Here is a 19,412-nt window from a genome sequence, read left to right on the forward strand (position 1 = left end):
TTGAGGGTCGCAGGCAGCGCCGACGCTGTCCCACTTGAACCAATCAAAAATTTCTTTGTTGGTGACCACAGTACTCCTGAGAATTGTTTCTCCACTAACCACTTTAGTTTTAGCAAGTTCAGTTGGGTCAACAAGGACTTCTTTATAAGCCTTCGAAGCTGATCTCATTGAACGTGCAAAATGAGTTTCGGACCTGTGCACTTCTAAATCTACTTTCTCGAAGAGATCAGGATGAGCTCCACCGACCGTTATTCCCAGAGGACCGTCCCAGAGGACGAGGTCTCCTTCCACTTTGATTGGCTGTGGGACCAGGCGACCTTCCCTGTGACTTATAAGTAGGTCAATCTTCTCTGGACGGACCAAGTCGTGAGCGGCGATGTTAGGAAAGAATTTCAGTAGTTGCTGTGGCGTGACTGCTTGGTTCACTTTTGCAATGTTCTCCAGGCCGTAACACAGGAGCTTGTGCTCCGCCACTGTACCCTTCTGAGTTTTTACTCTTAGTCTCAGAGTAAACCTTTTAGTAGCAACTATCTTCTCCATTCCTCCAACTCCTTGCACAATCAGCTTGATATTTTCGCCTTTCAGCTTAAGACGCTCAGCGGCTTCATTTGAGATATAATTGGTATCTGAAGCAAGATCAATTAGTGTACCAATTAACTGGCCCGAGTTAGTCGTCACGGAGAGTAGCATCATTACTACTGGGTACTCTATTGGCTCACTGTCTGAAATAGTGCACACTGTTGTTGAAATTTTATTTGAGAAAGCTTCTCTGACCTCAGCTTTTAGCTCTGGAGAGAGTTTGGCAAGAACCTCCTCTTGTTTGTCTGTCAATCCAAGTCTCTTCTTCTCTACTCTCACTTTGCATTGCTCCTCATTCTTTTTCTCGTTCTTTTCCGTCTGTGGCAACGGGCAGAGTAAGTAGTTGTGGTCTGAGGACCCTCCTTTCTGACAGTCTTCTTTAGAGCATAGAAACCTTTTAGTGCAGTAGCCATCCTCAAAATGGATCCGCAAACATTTGAGGCATACTCCTGACTTCTTTAACTGAGCTTTCTTGCTTGACAGGTTGAGCTTCTTGAAGGCTTTGCAAGCAAACAATCTACCTGCATGCCTTTCGTCCCCACAGGTTATGCATGACCTAGGTTGAGAGCCCTTTTGAATAGATGTAGCCTTGGTAAATGCCTTCTTTTCTCTACTCCTTTCCTGTGACCTCTCCGTATAGTCTTTTGAGCTAGGCTGCAGTTGATCTAACTCTTCAAGAATGTCCTCCTGCTTTTTCAGGTACTCCAGTAGACAATCGAAGTGATTTCTGGGTGAAAAGCCGCTTGCAGGGTCATTCTTATGAGTTAGCCACTTTTCTTTCAGGGAGTCTGGTAACTTGCTCTCAATTGACTGTGCTACTAACCGATTTTTCACAGCATCTTCCTCCCCCAGGACTTGGAGGTCACGAAGAGCTCTTTCCACAGCTTGAATTAGTTCGATCGTCTTTCTAGGGCTGTTTCCCCTTACAGGTGGTAGGTCATGTACTTCTTTCGAGATAAGTAGCACTATTTTCGGCTTATTTCCATATTTGTTGTCCAGGAGCCTGAACACGTCAGTGGCAGAACCACAGCTGGACAAGACGAGGTCTCTTTTGACTTTGTCGTCTAAACTTCCTATAAGATGGAACTTTCTTATATTTTCCAAACCATGAGGGTTCCCCAGCTGCTGAAGGTCCTCCCATTCAGCCTTCCAACGGTAGTAATCTCTCATGTTACCAGAGAATGTAGGTAGGCGTGCACGTTCCAGCATGATTTGGGGCTTGAACTGGAAAGGCCCTGGGTACATGTTGGGAGCACCTTAGACTTGCAATTGCGTACTTGTAGCATTTGGAAGACCACCATGACTGAGATAGGTGGGAGTGATGGGCGGGTTATGCCGAATTTCGCTTATAGGGATGCGACTGTCTACTGGACAGGACAGTTTCCGGTTTGGAGAAGAACTTATAGATGCGGCCTGCTCACCGGTCTGGCTTTCCTCGTCCTCGTCTTTCTTCCCAGTAACTTTAAGTTTCACCAGATCTTTCTGCTCCTCTTCGTCATCAGACCAAGTGCTGCGTCTCCATGCCCATTTATCCCACAGTTTCTCTTGTCGCTTTCTCGCCATCCTGCTACGGTCTCTAGATTCCGTTAGTACGGCTTGAGGGATCATTTCCGTCCACGCAGTTACTACATTGCTGACTTCACAGACCTCTCGTTCTAAGTTTCTATTTATCAGTTCACACTCCTTCCTAGACAGCTGCAGATGATCGGTTGCTTCGGCCTGATCCAGGGCTGAGTTAGCCTCTTTTATGAGGGTGGAGATTTGCTCCTCAGCAAATCTGGTCCAGAAGCTGTTTTGGATGAGATGTTTAACTGCATCAAACTTGCGATCGCATTCCAATGTTTTCTCGTCAACCTGATCTGCCTTCTTTGTGGCCTCCTCGTCTTCTAATTCTCGTAAGGCCATAGCATACTCAAATCCTGCATCTTCCACTCTGGTATGATCTGCTTTGAACTCTCTCCACTCAGCCTTTAGATCCCTTTCTTCTAGCGCATTGGCCCTGGAGGTAAGATGGTTGGCTCTTTTAGTGAACGCAGTCTGGGCTGCTGAACGCTTCTGCCGTAACCTCTCTATTTTCTCCTTTTCTGCCATCTTGTTAATTTGCTTTTTTTTCTTAGGTTTGCAGACTAGCAAGTGAATAGCCAGTATAGATGGGCTTTTTTTTTTACTTAACTAGATAAGGTAACCAGTCACTGATTTATTTTCTGGTCTTCAGGCTTTGTCTTGGCTTCAGAACAGGGCCACAATGTTTGAATGGCAGGCCTATGGTGGTTTATGACTGTTCGGATCTTTTTAGATTTTCAGCCATCCGAATAGGCTAGTAACAGGCAGCACACATGGCACGACTCGTGTTTGTCATTAGTCTTGTATTTTTGTTTATTTATACAATTGACCACAGGTCATAAACCTGAAATAAGAAATAAACCAGTGTTACAAATATATCCATTGAATATATAATGCAAGATAAACAAACATGAAATAGTTACAATAAAATAACTAGATTTATTTCTTTTGTAAATAAGAATACACTATCATATAATCCCCTATACAGTTTTACACAGCTGTATCAGAACATCGCAGAAACTACATTTCCCATAATGCATAGCATCGCTCCTGCGCAGAGTATAGCTATCACATGAGTAACCAGGCAAAGTGCATCAATCATTACAATGTTTTACCAAAATGAATGCAACTCCGTCGCCTACCACAACCATCTGCTACATTAGTTTACCTGGTAATTTGTTTATTATCCAGAGTTCGAACATATCGCAAACCGAGAGAACTGAACAGTACACGCACTAACTTAACTACAATTAAGTCTCTCAGCACGGACTAAGCGCGGCAAATGTCAACAATTACACACGCACGAAACTTTAAACATTCCTCAATTAAAGTACAGCAGACCGTACCTCCTGATAAACATTTCAAAAGGTTCTAAATTCGCTACATACCAACGGGCTGTGTGCTCCTGATGATGGGTTGTGTGCTCAGGGCATTCCGTTTGTGAATCAACAATAGACGCTACTCTACGTTTTTCTGAAGCTTACGGCACAACTGCGCATGCTCAAACCATCACGCAACAAATACTCATTATGAAATAAATATAATTCGCTTAAAATAAACCCTACTGTTCTCAATATTTTAAGCTATAACCATGCATTTTACCAATATATTTTTTTCTAGTGACCCAAAAAACCGAACATTACCTAAAGGCACCGGAGTGGCGGTGCCGCCGGCTTTGGCCCTTCATCGCTGCTCGCAGCTATATTCATATATATATATATATATATATATATATATATATATATATATATATATATATATATATATAAACAAGCCGGTGGCACCGCCACCCCGGTGCCTTTATATATATATATATATGTCTACATTGTTCAATCACGCCTCACACACACACACACACACACTTTTGCAGAGCCCACACCAATGCAAGCTCTATAGCACACATCTTCTCAAAGGTCAAAGCGGAGTTACGATATTGCCCGTCATGCACAGTAACCCTAAAGGCACCGGGGTGGCGGTGCCACCGGCTTGTTTATATATATATATCGTATTATTCTAACTTGTAAAAAACTATTAACTTTTGTTAATATTCAACCATTTCACAACTAACTTTTTTCCATAGATCAAACACAACATAATTATATGGTGGACTGAAACAAAAATTATTAATTAAATAAAATTATTGTTTTCCTCTGAAATAGCAAAAGCATCACACACTAGCTGTACCTGCTCTAAATAAAAAATAGTAATTCAATAAAAATACAAAATCGAACTAAATAAAATAAATTATTACAAAAACAAAATCAAACCAAAGAAAATATATCTTCGAAAAAAAAAGCGAGTGTCATGAGGAAAGGCGCCTCAGGAATCGTCAGGATTAACTCCATGTGTAAGGAATTTTGATTGATTTTATTTGTCACTTGAAAATTATTGTTAAATGTGTGCCTGCATAACTTTAATAAGATTTATTTTCTTTGATTTGATTTGTTTTATATAATTTATTTATTTCGATTTTGTATTTTTATTTAAATACTATTATTTATTTAGAGCAGGTACAGCTAAGTGTGCGATGCTTTTGCTATTTCAGAGGGAAAAAAACACATTTTATTTCAAAAAGGCTTTTCAATTAAATAAAATGTTCAAGCTTTGTTTTCGTTTTATTATTTTGTTTGTTTTAAGCTTTGTTTAATTTATATTGTTAATCATCTGACACAAAACAAATGCATAAAGTATCATTTTAACTTTTAAAAAACTATTAACATTTGTTAATAGTACATTGCCTGTCTTTTGTTAATAGGACAAAACATAGTTATTATATTTTATAATATTTTATAAATATATAAAATAAACATTTGTAATGAAATCGTTCAAAAAAATGATATTAGCATTGTTTTAAACTTTGAAATAGAAGTAGCGCAATGCCTGGCCACTCCCGCGCCGCCTCCTTTTTACAATCCGAGGGAACCGTCTCCGGAATATTAACCTCACTCCTAGAAGTCCAATTCTCATTATTCATGCCTCTTACCTGGGATTGATTGCACACACACACACACACACACACACACGCACGCACGCACGCACTCACACGCACACACACACACACACACACACACACACACGTGTCAAGTCACTTACATTTTAGATGCAATATTGACTGTTCTTCTGTTTCAGCAGCGAAAATAGTTAAACAAAGATCACAGCAGAACCATTGCATCTCACAGCAACGTGTTTTCTCATTACTGAATGATTCAGCATTTTGAACAAATTGGTTGACTCAAAGATTCAATGACCAATCCATAAACATCTGTCTCATTCATGAATGACTCAGTCGTTCAAACGAATCGTTTGAACGAATGAATCAATGACCCGCTCATTAAGACGGTCGCCTGGCGACACCTAGTGACGGTTTAGTGTTATTTGATTATACACTCAAAATATTCCACAACAAATCCTTTAAATTTAATGATATTCAGAACAGAACACGAATAAAAAAATAACTATAATAAAGCCAAAACGAAATAATTTAAAACAAAAGTAAAAGTAAGTGGTGTTAGGCTCACGTAAATCTCTCTTTAGAATCTAAATGTTGCAACATTTGCGATGTATTTGGATGCTAAACTATTCTTTATTACAGGCTTTGTACTTCACTCACGTTCCAATATCGACGGAAAAAATCATCCTCTTCACTTGTGCAAAAATGTGCTTGGAAAAATCACAGTGGAGCGGTGCTTACTGTGAATGATACAAATTGTACTACTGACTATTTCAACATAGCAGTGTAATTTGTATATGTTAGGTTGAATGTTTTATTATTGTGTGTGTGTGTGTGTGTGTGTTTGTGTGTGTGTGTGTGTGTGTGTGTGTGTGTGTGTGTGTGTGTGTGTGTGTGTGTGTGTGTGTGTGTGTGTGTGTGTGTGTGTGTGTGTGTGTGTGTGTGTGTGTGTGTGTGTGTGTGTCAGTGTGTGTGTGGGGGTCTGGGTGGCTCAGCGCGATTGAACAGTGAAACATACTCCGTCATTTTCTTCATACAGGACATCATTCAAACGTCAAAGTGTTTACTTATATTTGTGTACACTCGCAATAAAACACAACATTGTGTTTTTGTTAAATAAATTAAAGTAATACGTCCCCCGAAATGGCGCTAATTTTAAAATGAAACTAAAATGCTCACGGCTGCACGGGCATTCATAACTCTGCGCGCCCACGGTGAGGGACGAGCAGAACAGAGCGAACGTTGTTTAGTTCATTCCTACTTCCATAGGAATTAATTGAAAAAGCTCACTCTACTCTGCACCATTATTAATGAATTGTGCAGACGTCCTTATTTTACTTTCGCTTTTTACCTGATTTTGAACACAAGAGGGCAGTATAACACTATGTATGATTTGGAAAAAAAAATTTTTTGACTAAACAACCATTCTGGCTGTTTTTAAACTTAAACATTATTCTCTAATTGCTCTCACCATGCCCGTTTCTGAAACTCTGCACATGTCTACTGTCTAATAAATGTGATGTGTCTGTCGGGTTTCATGCAATTTCAAGTATGTTAAGAGTCTGAAAAGCATCAACAAAGAATAATAAAGTTTGATGCGTTGCCACGGCAACAGTATCTAAGATATCAATAATCCTTTCTCAGGTCTACATCTGCCGTGTGTCTACATTATACACATAAAGTTTGAAGCAAATTGGGTAAAAATAAGAGGGTGATTTCAAAGCCTTTAGGAAGTGACACACTTCCTGCTGCCAGTTGGTGGCGCTATAACTTTGACTCACAATAGTCACATCCATGTGATCGGACTCTTACAGCGAACACACTGCTGAAGTTTCATCAAGATCAGTTAATGTATGGAGAAGTTATAACACACTTCCTGTTTCCTTTATTCGCCATAAATTCGTTTCCTCGCCACGGCCAAACCGTTCGAGATATCAAAAATCCCCTGGCAACTTTTCATCCTCAATGTCTTGACTTCATGCTGACCGAGTTTCGTGGCGATTGGTTGAATTCTCTAGGAGGAGTATATCGAATTCCAGGGGCATACGCTTCCAAACAAACCATAATAGCTGACTTCCTGTTGGGCTGGGGTAAAAAGTAAAAGTACAAAGGATATATGAATCGATGAGATCTATATGTGTACCGAGTTTCATATTATTACATTCAAGCGTGTTTGATTTATGGACCAAGTTTTCGGACCCTGTTCCAGGGGGCGCTGTCGAGCCCCCCTGCCACGCCCGGGTACCAGCTTCAGCCCGGCCCTGATGGCCGCGGGTTCTGACCCGTGTGCAAAGTTTCAAGAGTTTTTGAGCATGTTAAGGGCCCCAAAAGTGCGCTGAGAGTCTCAAAAGTATCCAAAAAGAATATTAAAGTTTGATGCGTTGTCACGGCAACAGCATCTAAGATATCAACAATCCTTTCACAGGTCTACATCTGGCGTGTGTCTACATTATACACATCAAGTTTGAAGCAAATCGGGTAAAGCCTGTTTGATTTATGGACCAAGTTTTCGGACCCCGTTCCAGGGGGCGCTGTCGAGCCCCCCTGCCACGCCCGGGTACCAGCTTCAGCCCGGCCCTGATGGCCGCGGTTTCTGACCCGTGTGCAAAGTTTCAAGAGTTTTTGAGCATGTTAAGGGCCCCAAAAGTGCGCTAAGAATCTCAAAAGTATCCAAAAAGAATATTAAAGTTTGATGCGTTGTCACGGCAACAGCATCTAAGATATCAACAATCCTTTCACAGGTCTACATCTGGCTTGTGTCTACATTATACACATCAAGTTTGAAGCAAATAGGGTAAAGCGTGTTGGATATATGGACCAAATTGTCTGACCCGTTCAAGGGGGCGCTGTCGAGCCCCCCTGCCACGCCCGGGTACCAGCTTCAGCCTGGCCCTGATGGCCGCGGGTTTTGTCCCGTGTGCAAAGTTTCAAGAGTTTTCGAGCACGTTAAGAACCCCAAAAGTGCCCGAAAGCATAAAAAAGCATGAAAAAGCTTAAAAAAAGGAATATTAATGTTTGATGCATTGCCATGGCAACAGTATCTAAGATATCAATAATCCTTTCACAGGTCTACATCTGGCGTGTGTCTACATTATGCACATGAAGTTTGAAGCAAATCGGGTAAAAATAAGAGGGTGATTTAAAAGCATTTTGAAAGTGACACACTTCCTGCTGCCAGTTGGTGGCGCTATAACTTTGACTCACAATAGTCACATCCATGTGATCGGGCTCTTACAACGAACACACTGCTGAAGTTTCATCAAGATTAGTTAATGTATGCAGTAGTTATAACACACTTCCTGTTTCACGTTTCTCGCCATAATTTCGTTTACTCGCCACGGCCAAACCGTTCGAGATATCAAAAATCCCCTGGCAATTTTTCATCCTCAGTGTCTTGACTTCATGCTGACCGAGTTTCGTGCCGTGTGTTTGAATTCTCTAGGAGGAGTATTTCACATTCCATTGCATGTGTTTTCCAAACAACCCTTAATAGCCGACTTCCTGTTGGGCTGGGGTAAAAAGTAAGAGCATGAAGTATATATGAACCGATGAGATCTATATGTGTACTGAGTTTCATATTATTACATGCAAGCGTGTTTGATTTATGGACCAAGTGTTCAAACCACGTTCCAGGGGGCGCTGTCGAGCCCCCCTGCCACGCCCGGGTACCAGCTTCAGCCCGGCCCTGATGGCCGCGGGTTCTGAGATGTGTGCAAAGTTTCAAGAGTTTTCGAGCACGTTAAGGCCCCCAAAAGTGCCCAAAAGGTAGTAAAATAATAATAATAATAATAAATATAGCTGCGAGCAGCGATTACGGGCCCAAGCCGGTGGCACCGCAACCCCGGTGCCTTTAGTTACCTAAAGGCACCGGAGTGGCGGTGCCGCCGGCTTTGGCCCTTCATCGCTGCTCGCAGCTATATTCATATATATATATATATATATATATATATATAAACAAGCCGGTGGCACCGCCACCCCGGTGCCTTTATATATATATATATATGTCTACATTGTTCAATCACGCCTCACACACACACACACACTTTTGCAGAGCCCACACCAATGCAAGCTCTATAGCACACATCTTCTCAAAGGTCAAAGCGGAGTTACGATATTGCCCGTCATGCACAGTAACCCTAAAGGCACCGGGGTGGCGGTGCCACCGGCTTGTTTATATATATATATCGTATTATTCTAACTTGTAAAAAACTATTAACTTTTGTTAATATTCAACCATTTCACAACTAACTTTTTTCCATAGATCAAACACAACATAATTATATGGTGGACTGAAACAAAAATTATTAATTAAATAAAATTATTGTTTTCCTCTGAAATAGCAAAAGCATCACACACTAGCTGTACCTGCTCTAAATAAAAAATAGTAATTCAATAAAAATACAAAATCGAACTAAATAAAATAAATTATTACAAAAACAAAATCAAACCAAAGAAAATATATCTTCGAAAAAAAAAGCGAGTGTCATGAGGAAAGGCGCCTCAGGAATCGTCAGGATTAACTCCATGTGTAAGGAATTTTGATTGATTTTATTTGTCACTTGAAAATTATTGTTAAATGTGTGCCTGCATAACTTTAATAAGATTTATTTTCTTTGATTTGATTTTGTTTTATATAATTTATTTATTTCGATTTTGTATTTTTATTTAAATACTATTATTTATTTAGAGCAGGTACAGCTAAGTGTGCGATGCTTTTGCTATTTCAGAGGGAAAAAAACACATTTTATTTCAAAAAGGCTTTTCAATTAAATAAAATGTTCAAGCTTTGTTTTCGTTTTATTATTTTGTTTGTTTTAAGCTTTGTTTAATTTATATTGTTAATCATCTGACACAAAACAAATGCATAAAGTATCATTTTAACTTTTAAAAAACTATTAACATTTGTTAATAGTACATTGCCTGTCTTTTGTTAATAGGACAAAACATAGTTATTATATTTTATAATATTTTATAAATATATAAAATAAACATTTGTAATGAAATCGTTCAAAAAAATGATATTAGCATTGTTTTAAACTTTGAAATAGAAGTAGCGCAATGCCTGGCCACTCCCGCGCCGCCTCCTTTTCACAATCCGAGGGAACCGTCTCCGGAATATTAACCTCACTCCTAGAAGTCCAATTCTCATTATTCATGCCTCTTACCTGGGATTGATTGCACACACACACACACACACACACACACACACGCACGCACGCACGCACTCACACGCACACACACACACACACACACACGTGTCAAGTCACTTACATTTTAGATGCAATATTGACTGTTCTTCTGTTTCAGCAGCGAAAATAGTTAAACAAAGATCACAGCAGAACCATTGCATCTCACAGCAACGTGTTTTCTCATTACTGAATGATTCAGCATTTTGAACAAATTGGTTGACTCAAAGATTCAATGACCAATCCATAAACATCTGTCTCATTCATGAATGACTCAGTCGTTCAAACGAATCGTTTGAGCGAATGAATCAATGACCCGCTCATTAAGACGGTCGCCTGGCGACACCTAGTGACGGTTTAGTGTTATTTGATTATACACTCAAAATATTCCACAACAAATCCTTTAAATTTAATGATATTCAGAACAGAACACGAATAAAAAAATAACTATAATAAAGCCAAAACGAAATAATTTAAAACAAAAGTAAAAGTAAGTGGTGTTAGGCTCACGTAAATCTCTCTTTAGAATCTAAATGTTGCAACATTTGCGATGTATTTGGATGCTAAACTATTCTTTATTACAGGCTTTGTACTTCACTCACGTTCCAATATCGACGGAAAAAATCATCCTCTTCACTTGTGCAAAAATGTGCTTGGAAAAATCACAGTGGAGCGGTGCTTACTGTGAATGATACAAATTGTACTACTGACTATTTCAACATAGCAGTGTAATTTGTATATGTTAGGTTGAATGTTTTATTATTGTGTGTGTGTGTGTGTGTGTGTGTGTGTGTGTGTGTGTGTGTGTGTGTGTGTGTGTGTGTTTGTGTTTGTGTGTGTGTGTGTGTGTGTGTGTGTGTGTGTGTGTGTGTGTGTGTGTGTGTGTGTGTGTGTGTGTGTCAGTGTGTGTGTGGGGGTCTGGGTGGCTCAGCGCGATTGAACAGTGAAACATACTCCGTCATTTTCTTCATACAGGACATCATTCAAAAGTCAAAGTGTTTACTTATATTTGTGTACACTCGCAATAAAACACAACATTGTGTTTTTGTTAAATAAATTAAAGTAATACGTCCCCCGAAATGGCGCTAATTTTAAAATGAAACTAAAATGCCCACGGCTGCACGGGCATTCATAACTCTGCGCGCCCACGGTGAGGGACGAGCAGAACAGAGCGAACGTTGTTTAGTTCATTCCTACTTCCATAGGAATTAATTGAAAAAGCTCACTCTACTCTGCACCATTATTAATGAATTGTGCAGACGTCCTTATTTTACTTCCGCTTTTTACCTGATTTTGAACACAAGAGGGCAGTATAACACTATGTATGATTTGGAAAAAAATTTTTTTTGACTAAACAACCATTCTGGCTGTTTTTAAACTTAAACATTATTCTCTAATTGCTCTCACCATGCCCGTTTCTGAAACTCTGCACATGTCTACTGTCTAATAAATGTGATGTGTCTGTCGGGTTTCATGCAATTTCAAGTATGTTAAGAGTCTCAAAAGCATCAACAAAGAATAATAAAGTTTGATGCGTTGCCACGGCAACAGTATCTAAGATATCAATAATCCTTTCTCAGGTCTACATCTGCCGTGTGTCTACATTATACACATAAAGTTTGAAGCAAATTGGGTAAAAATAAGAGGGTGATTTCAAAGCCTTTAGGAAGTGACACACTTCCTGCTGCCAGTTGGTGGCGCTATAACTTTGACTCACAATAGTCACATCCATGTGATCGGACTCTTACAGCGAACACACTGCTGAAGTTTCATCAAGATCAGTTAATGTATGCAGAAGTTATAACACACTTCCTGTTTCCTTTATTCGCCATAAATTCGTTTCCTCGCCACGGCCAAACCGTTCGAGATATCAAAAATCCCCTGGCAACTTTTCATCCTCAATGTCTTGACTTCATGCTGACCGAGTTTCGTGGCGATTGGTTGAATTCTCTAGGAGGAGTATATCGAATTCCAGGGGCATACGCTTCCAAACAAACCATAATAGCCGACTTCCTGTTGGGCTGGGGTAAAAAGTAAAAGTACAAAGGATATATGAATCGATGAGATCTATATGTGTACCGAGTTTCATATTATTACATTCAAGCGTGTTTGATTTATGGACCAAGTTTTCGGACCCTGTTCCAGGGGGCGCTGTCGAGCCCCCCTGCCACGCCCGGGTACCAGCTTCAGCCCGGCCCTGATGGCCGCGGGTTCTGACCCGTGTGCAAAGTTTCAAGAGTTTTTGAGCATGTTAAGGGCCCCAAAAGTGCGCTGAGAGTCTCAAAAGTATCCAAAAAGAATATTAAAGTTTGATGCGTTGTCACGGCAACAGCATCTAAGATATCAACAATCCTTTCACAGGTCTACATCTGGCGTGTGTCTACATTATACACATCAAGTTTGAAGCAAATCGGGTAAAGCCTGTTTGATTTATGGACCAAGTTTTCGGACCCCGTTCCAGGGGGCGCTGTCGAGCCCCCCTGCCACGCCCGGGTACCAGCTTCAGCCCGGCCCTGATGGCCGCGGTTTCTGACCCGTGTGCAAAGTTTCAAGAGTTTTTGAGCATGTTAAGGGCCCCAAAAGTGCGCTAAGAATCTCAAAAGTATCCAAAAAGAATATTAAAGTTTGATGCGTTGTCACGGCAACAGCATCTAAGATACCAACAATCCTTTCACAGGTCTACATCTGGCTTGTGTCTACATTATACACATCAAGTTTGAAGCAAATAGGGTAAAGCGTGTTGGATATATGGACCAAATTGTCTGACCCGTTCAAGGGGGCGCTGTCGAGCCCCCCTGCCACGCCCGGGTACCAGCTTCAGCCTGGCCCTGATGGCCGCGGGTTTTGTCCCGTGTGCAAAGTTTCAAGAGTTTTCGAGCACGTTAAGAACCCCAAAAGTGCCCGAAAGCATAAAAAAGCATGAAAAAGCTTAAAAAAAGGAATATTAATGTTTGATGCATTGCCATGGCAACAGTATCTAAGATATCAATAATCCTTTCACAGGTCTACATCTGGCGTGTGTCTACATTATGCACATGAAGTTTGAAGCAAATCGGGTAAAAATAAGAGGGTGATTTAAAAGCATTTTGAAAGTGACACACTTCCTGCTGCCAGTTGGTGGCGCTATAACTTTGACTCACAATAGTCACATCCATGTGATCGGGCTCTTACAACGAACACACTGCTGAAGTTTCATCAAGATTAGTTAATGTATGCAGTAGTTATAACACACTTCCTGTTTCACGTTTCTCGCCATAATTTCGTTTACTCGCCACGGCCAAACCGTTCGAGATATCAAAAATCCCCTGGCAATTTTTCATCCTCAGTGTCTTGACTTCATGCTGACCGAGTTTCGTGCCGTGTGTTTGAATTCTCTAGGAGGAGTATTTCACATTCCATTGCACGTGTTTTCCAAACAACCCTTAATAGCCGACTTCCTGTTGGGCTGGGGTAAAAAGTAAGAGCATGAAGTATATATGAACCGATGAGATCTATATGTGTACTGAGTTTCATATTATTACATGCAAGCGTGTTTGATTTATGGACCAAGTGTTCAAACCCCGTTCCAGGGGGCGCTGTCGAGCCCCCCTGCCACGCCCGGGTACCAGCTTCAGCCCGGCCCTGATGGCCGCGGGTTCTGAGATGTGTGCAAAGTTTCAAGAGTTTTCGAGCACGTTAAGGCCCCCAAAAGTGCCCAAAAGGTAGTAAAATAATAATAATAATAATAAAATATATATATAAATATAGCTGCGAGCAGCGATTACGGGCCCAAGCCGGTGGCACCGCAACCCCGGTGCCTTTAGTTACCTAAAGGCACCGGAGTGGCGGTGCCGCCGGCTTTGGCCCTTCATCGCTGCTCGCAGCTATATTTATATATATATATATATATATATATATAAACAAGCCGGTGGCACCGCCACCCCGGTGCCTTTATATATATATATATATATATATATATATATATATATAAACAAGCCGGTGGCACCGCCACCCCGGTGCCTTTAGGGTTACTGTGCATGACGGGCAATATCGTAACTCCGCTTTGACCTTTGAGAAGATGTGTACTGTAGAGCTTGCATTGGTGTGGGCTCTGCAAAAGTGTGCATTGAGGGCACATATCAACCACAAAGTATGCGTGAGCAACCTTCTGAAACCTAAAATGAAAAATGAGACACCCTACGGTCTCATGGACTTAATGGACACATGAAATAAGTACACAAGTTTGAAAGTTATATGAAGTGTGCCAAGACAGAATATTACTTGCCTGATCTGATTAGAAAAATAGTTGGTGTGTGTGTGTGTGTGTGTGTGTGTGTGTGGCGTGATTGAACAATGTAGACATAAAAACATACCCCGTCCTTTTGTTCATACAGGACATTATTCAAACTGCAAAGTGTTTACTTATATTTGTGTACAATCGCAATAAAACACAACATTGTGCTTTTGTCAAACTGTAAACTACAACTGTCACCCAACCGAAATCTCTTACACACACACACACACACACACACACACACACACACACATAGTTTAAAAGCAAAAAAAATCTTTTGGACATTCATCATATTGCATTTGTTTTCATTTATTGTCCTCGATCAGAGCCCTAATCTGTTTATTTTTTCAGTTACACATTCTACATTGATTAAAAAAGAAAAATCAAATGTGTTTTTATTTTATACATAAATAAATAATCTATCATTCAGATGAGAATAAAGTTAGTGTTAGTTAAAATTTTAAGGAAAACAAATATATGATCTGAAATATAGCACATTCATTTATAATTCATTCAGGTTCAATTACCAAACATACAAATCTCAATGTAATTTAAAGCAAACAATACATTTAAAATATATGGGTTGTATGCTATTTTTTTTATATAAAAAGATATATATCCAAAAAGACAAGGCCTAAACTTTAACAAGGGTTAAACAATCACTGTAACAGACACAATCATACACACACACACACACACACAGACACACACACACACGTCAAATCACTTACATTTTAGATGCAATATTGACTTTTTTTCTGTTTCAGCAGCGAAAATAGTTAAACAAAGATCACAGCAGAACCATCGAGCATCTCACAGCAACGCGTTCTCATTACTGAATGATTCGTTGATTCGTACTGAATGATTCGTACTGATATCGAATCGTTTGAACGAATGAATCAATGACCCGCTCATTAAGACGGTCGCCTGGCGACACCTAGTGACGGTTAAGTGTTATTTGATTATACACTCAAAATATTCCACAACAAATCCTTTAAATTTAATGATATTCAGAACAGAACACGAATAAAAAAATAACTATAATAAAGCCAAAACGAAATAATTTAAAACAAAAGTAAAAGTAAGTGGTGTTAGGCTCACGTAAATCTCTCTTTAGAATCTAAATGTTGCAACATTTGCGATGTATTTGGATGCTAAACTATTCTTTATTACAGGCTTTGTACTTCACTCACGTTCCAATATCGACGGAAAAAATCATCCTCTTCACTTGTGCAAAAATGTGCTTGGAAAAATCACAGTGGAGCGGTGCTTACTGTGAATGATACAAATTGTACTACTGACTATTTCAACATAGCAGTGTAATTTGTATATGTTAGGTTGAATGTTTTATTATTGTGTGTGTGTGTGTGTGTGTGTGTGTGTGTGTGTGTTTGTGTGTGTGTTTGTGTGTGTGTGTGTGTGTGTGTGTGTCAGTGTGTGTGGGGGGGTCTGGGTGGCTCAGCGCGATTGAACAGTGAAACATACTCCGTCATTTTCTTCATACAGGACATCATTCAAACGTCAAAGTGTTTACTTATATTTGTGTACACTCGCAATAAAACACAACATTGTGTTTTTGTTAAATAAATTAAAGTAATACGTCCCCCGAAATGGCGCTAATTTTAAAATGAAACTAAAATGCTCACGGCTGCACGGGCATTCATAACTCTGCGCGCCCACGGTGAGGGACGAGCAGAACAGAGCGAACGTTGTTTAGTTCATTCCTACTTCCATAGGAATTAATTGAAAAAGCTCACTCTACTCTGCACCATTATTAATGAATTGTGCAGACGTCCTTATTTTACTTTCGCTTTTTACCTGATTTTGAACACAAGAGGGCAGTATAACACTATGTATGATTTGGAAAAAAAATTTTTTTGACTAAACAACCATTCTGGCTGTTTTTAAACTTAAACATTATTCTCTAATTGCTCTCACCATGCCCGTTTCTGAAACTCTGCACATGTCTACTGTCTAATAAATGTGATGTGTCTGTCGGGTTTCATGCAATTTCAAGTATGTTAAGAGTCTCAAAAGCATCAACAAAGAATAATAAAGTTTGATGCGTTGCCACGGCAACAGTATCTAAGATATCAATAATCCTTTCTCAGGTCTACATCTGCCGTGTGTCTACATTATACACATAAAGTTTGAAGCAAATTGGGTAAAAATAAGAGGGTGATTTCAAAGCCTTTAGGAAGTGACACACTTCCTGCTGCCAGTTGGTGGCGCTATAACTTTGACTCACAATAGTCACATCCATGTGATCGGACTCTTACAGCGAACACACTGCTGAAGTTTCATCAAGATCAGTTAATGTATGCAGAAGTTATAACACACTTCCTGTTTCCTTTATTCGCCATAAATTCGTTTCCTCGCCACGGCCAAACCGTTCGAGATATCAAAAATCCCCTGGCAACTTTTCATCCTCAATGTCTTGACTTCATGCTGACCGAGTTTCGTGGCGATTGGTTGAATTCTCTAGGAGGAGTATATCGAATTCCAGGGGCATACGCTTCCAAACAAACCATAATAGCCGACTTCCTGTTGGGCTGGGGTAAAAAGTAAAAGTACAAAGGATATATGAATCGATGAGATCTATATGTGTACCGAGTTTCATATTATTACATTCAAGCGTGTTTGATTTATGGACCAAGTTTTCGGACCCTGTTCCAGGGGGCGCTGTCGAGCCCCCCTGCCACGCCCGGGTACCAGCTTCAGCCCGGCCCTGATGGCCGCGGGTTCTGACCCGTGTGCAAAGTTTCAAGAGTTTTTGAGCATGTTAAGGGCCCCAAAAGTGCGCTGAGAGTCTCAAAAGTATCCAAAAAGAATATTAAAGTTTGATGCGTTGTCACGGCAACAGCATCTAAGATATCAACAATCCTTTCACAGGTCTACATCTGGCGTGTGTCTACATTATACACATCAAGTTTGAAGCAAATCGGGTAAAGCCTGTTTGATTTATGGACCAAGTTTTCGGACCCCGTTCCAGGGGGCGCTGTCGAGCCCCCCTGCCACGCCCGGGTACCAGCTTCAGCCCGGCCCTGATGGCCGCGGTTTCTGACCCGTGTGCAAAGTTTCAAGAGTTTTTGAGCATGTTAAGGGCCCCAAAAGTGCGCTAAGAATCTCAAAAGTATCCAAAAAGAATATTAAAGTTTGATGCGTTGTCACGGCAACAGCATCTAAGATATCAACAATCCTTTCACAGGTCTACATCTGGCTTGTGTCTACATTATACACATCAAGTTTGAAGCAAATAGGGTAAAGCGTGTTGGATATATGGACCAAATTGTCTGACCCGTTCAAGGGGGCGCTGTCGAGCCCCCCTGCCACGCCCGGGTACCAGCTTCAGCCTGGCCCTGATGGCCGCGGGTTTTGTCCCGTGTGCAAAGTTTCAAGAGTTTTCGAGCACGTTAAGAACCCCAAAAGTGCCCGAAAGCATAAAAAAGCATGAAAAAGCTTAAAAAAAGGAATATTAATGTTTGATGCATTGCCATGGCAACAGTATCTAAGATATCAATAATCCTTTCACAGGTCTACATCTGGCGTGTGTCTACATTATGCACATGAAGTTTGAAGCAAATCGGGTAAAAATAAGAGGGTGATTTAAAAGCATTTTGAAAGTGACACACTTCCTGCTGCCAGTTGGTGGCGCTATAACTTTGACTCACAATAGTCACATCCATGTGATCGGGCTCTTACAACGAACACACTGCTGAAGTTTCATCAAGATTAGTTAATGTATGCAGTAGTTATAACACACTTCCTGTTTCACGTTTCTCGCCATAATTTCGTTTACTCGCCACGGCCAAACCGTTCGAGATATCAAAAATCCCCTGGCAATTTTTCATCCTCAGTGTCTTGACTTCATGCTGACCGAGTTTCGTGCCGTGTGTTTGAATTCTCTAGGAGGAGTATTTCACATTCCATTGCATGTGTTTTCCAAACAACCCTTAATAGCCGACTTCCTGTTGGGCTGGGGTAAAAAGTAAGAGCATGAAGTATATATGAATCGATGAGATCTATATGTGTACTGAGTTTCATATTATTACATGCAAGCGTGTTTGATTTATGGACCAAGTGTTCAAACCCCGTTCCAGGGGGCGCTGTCGAGCCCCCCTGCCACGCCCGGGTACCAGCTTCAGCCCGGCCCTGATGGCCGCGGGTTCTGAGATGTGTGCAAAGTTTCAAGAGTTTTCGAGCACGTTAAGGCCCCCAAAAGTGCCCAAAAGGTAGTAAAATAATAATAATAATAAATAATAATCCTTAGGAAAACAATAGGGGCCTTCGCCTTTTCAAGGCTTGGGCCCTAATAATCCTTAGGAAAACAATAGGGCCTTCGCCTTTTCAAGGCTTGGGCCCTAATAATAATCCTTAGGAAAACAATAGGGCCTTCGCCTTTTCAAGGCTTGGGCCCTAATAAATAATAATCCTTAGGAAAACAATAGGGCCTTCGCCTTTTCAAGGCTTGGGCCCTAATAAATAATAAATAATAATCCTTAGGAAAACAATAGGGCCTTCGCCTTTTCAAGGCTTGGGCCCTAATAATAAATAATAATCCTTAGGAAAACAATAGGGCCTTCGCCTTTTCAAGGCTTGGGCCCTAATAAATATATATATAAATATAGCTGCGAGCAGCGATTACGGGCCCAAGCCGGTGGCACCGCAACCCCGGTGCCTTTAGTTACCTAAAGGCACCAGGGTGGCGGTGCCGCCGGCTTGGGCCCTTCATCGCTGCTCGCAGCTATATTTATATATATATATATATATATACATATATATAAAGCCGGTGGCACCGCCACCCTGGTGCCTTTAGGGTTATTGTGCACGACGTGACACAAAATATCTGCTTGCTATCTGC

Source organism: Rhinichthys klamathensis, unplaced genomic scaffold (assembly GCF_029890125.1).
Source record: "Rhinichthys klamathensis goyatoka isolate OS25496 unplaced genomic scaffold, OSU_Roscu_1.1 h1tg000176l_1, whole genome shotgun sequence".
Classification (NCBI taxonomy): Eukaryota; Metazoa; Chordata; class Actinopteri; order Cypriniformes; family Leuciscidae; genus Rhinichthys; species Rhinichthys klamathensis.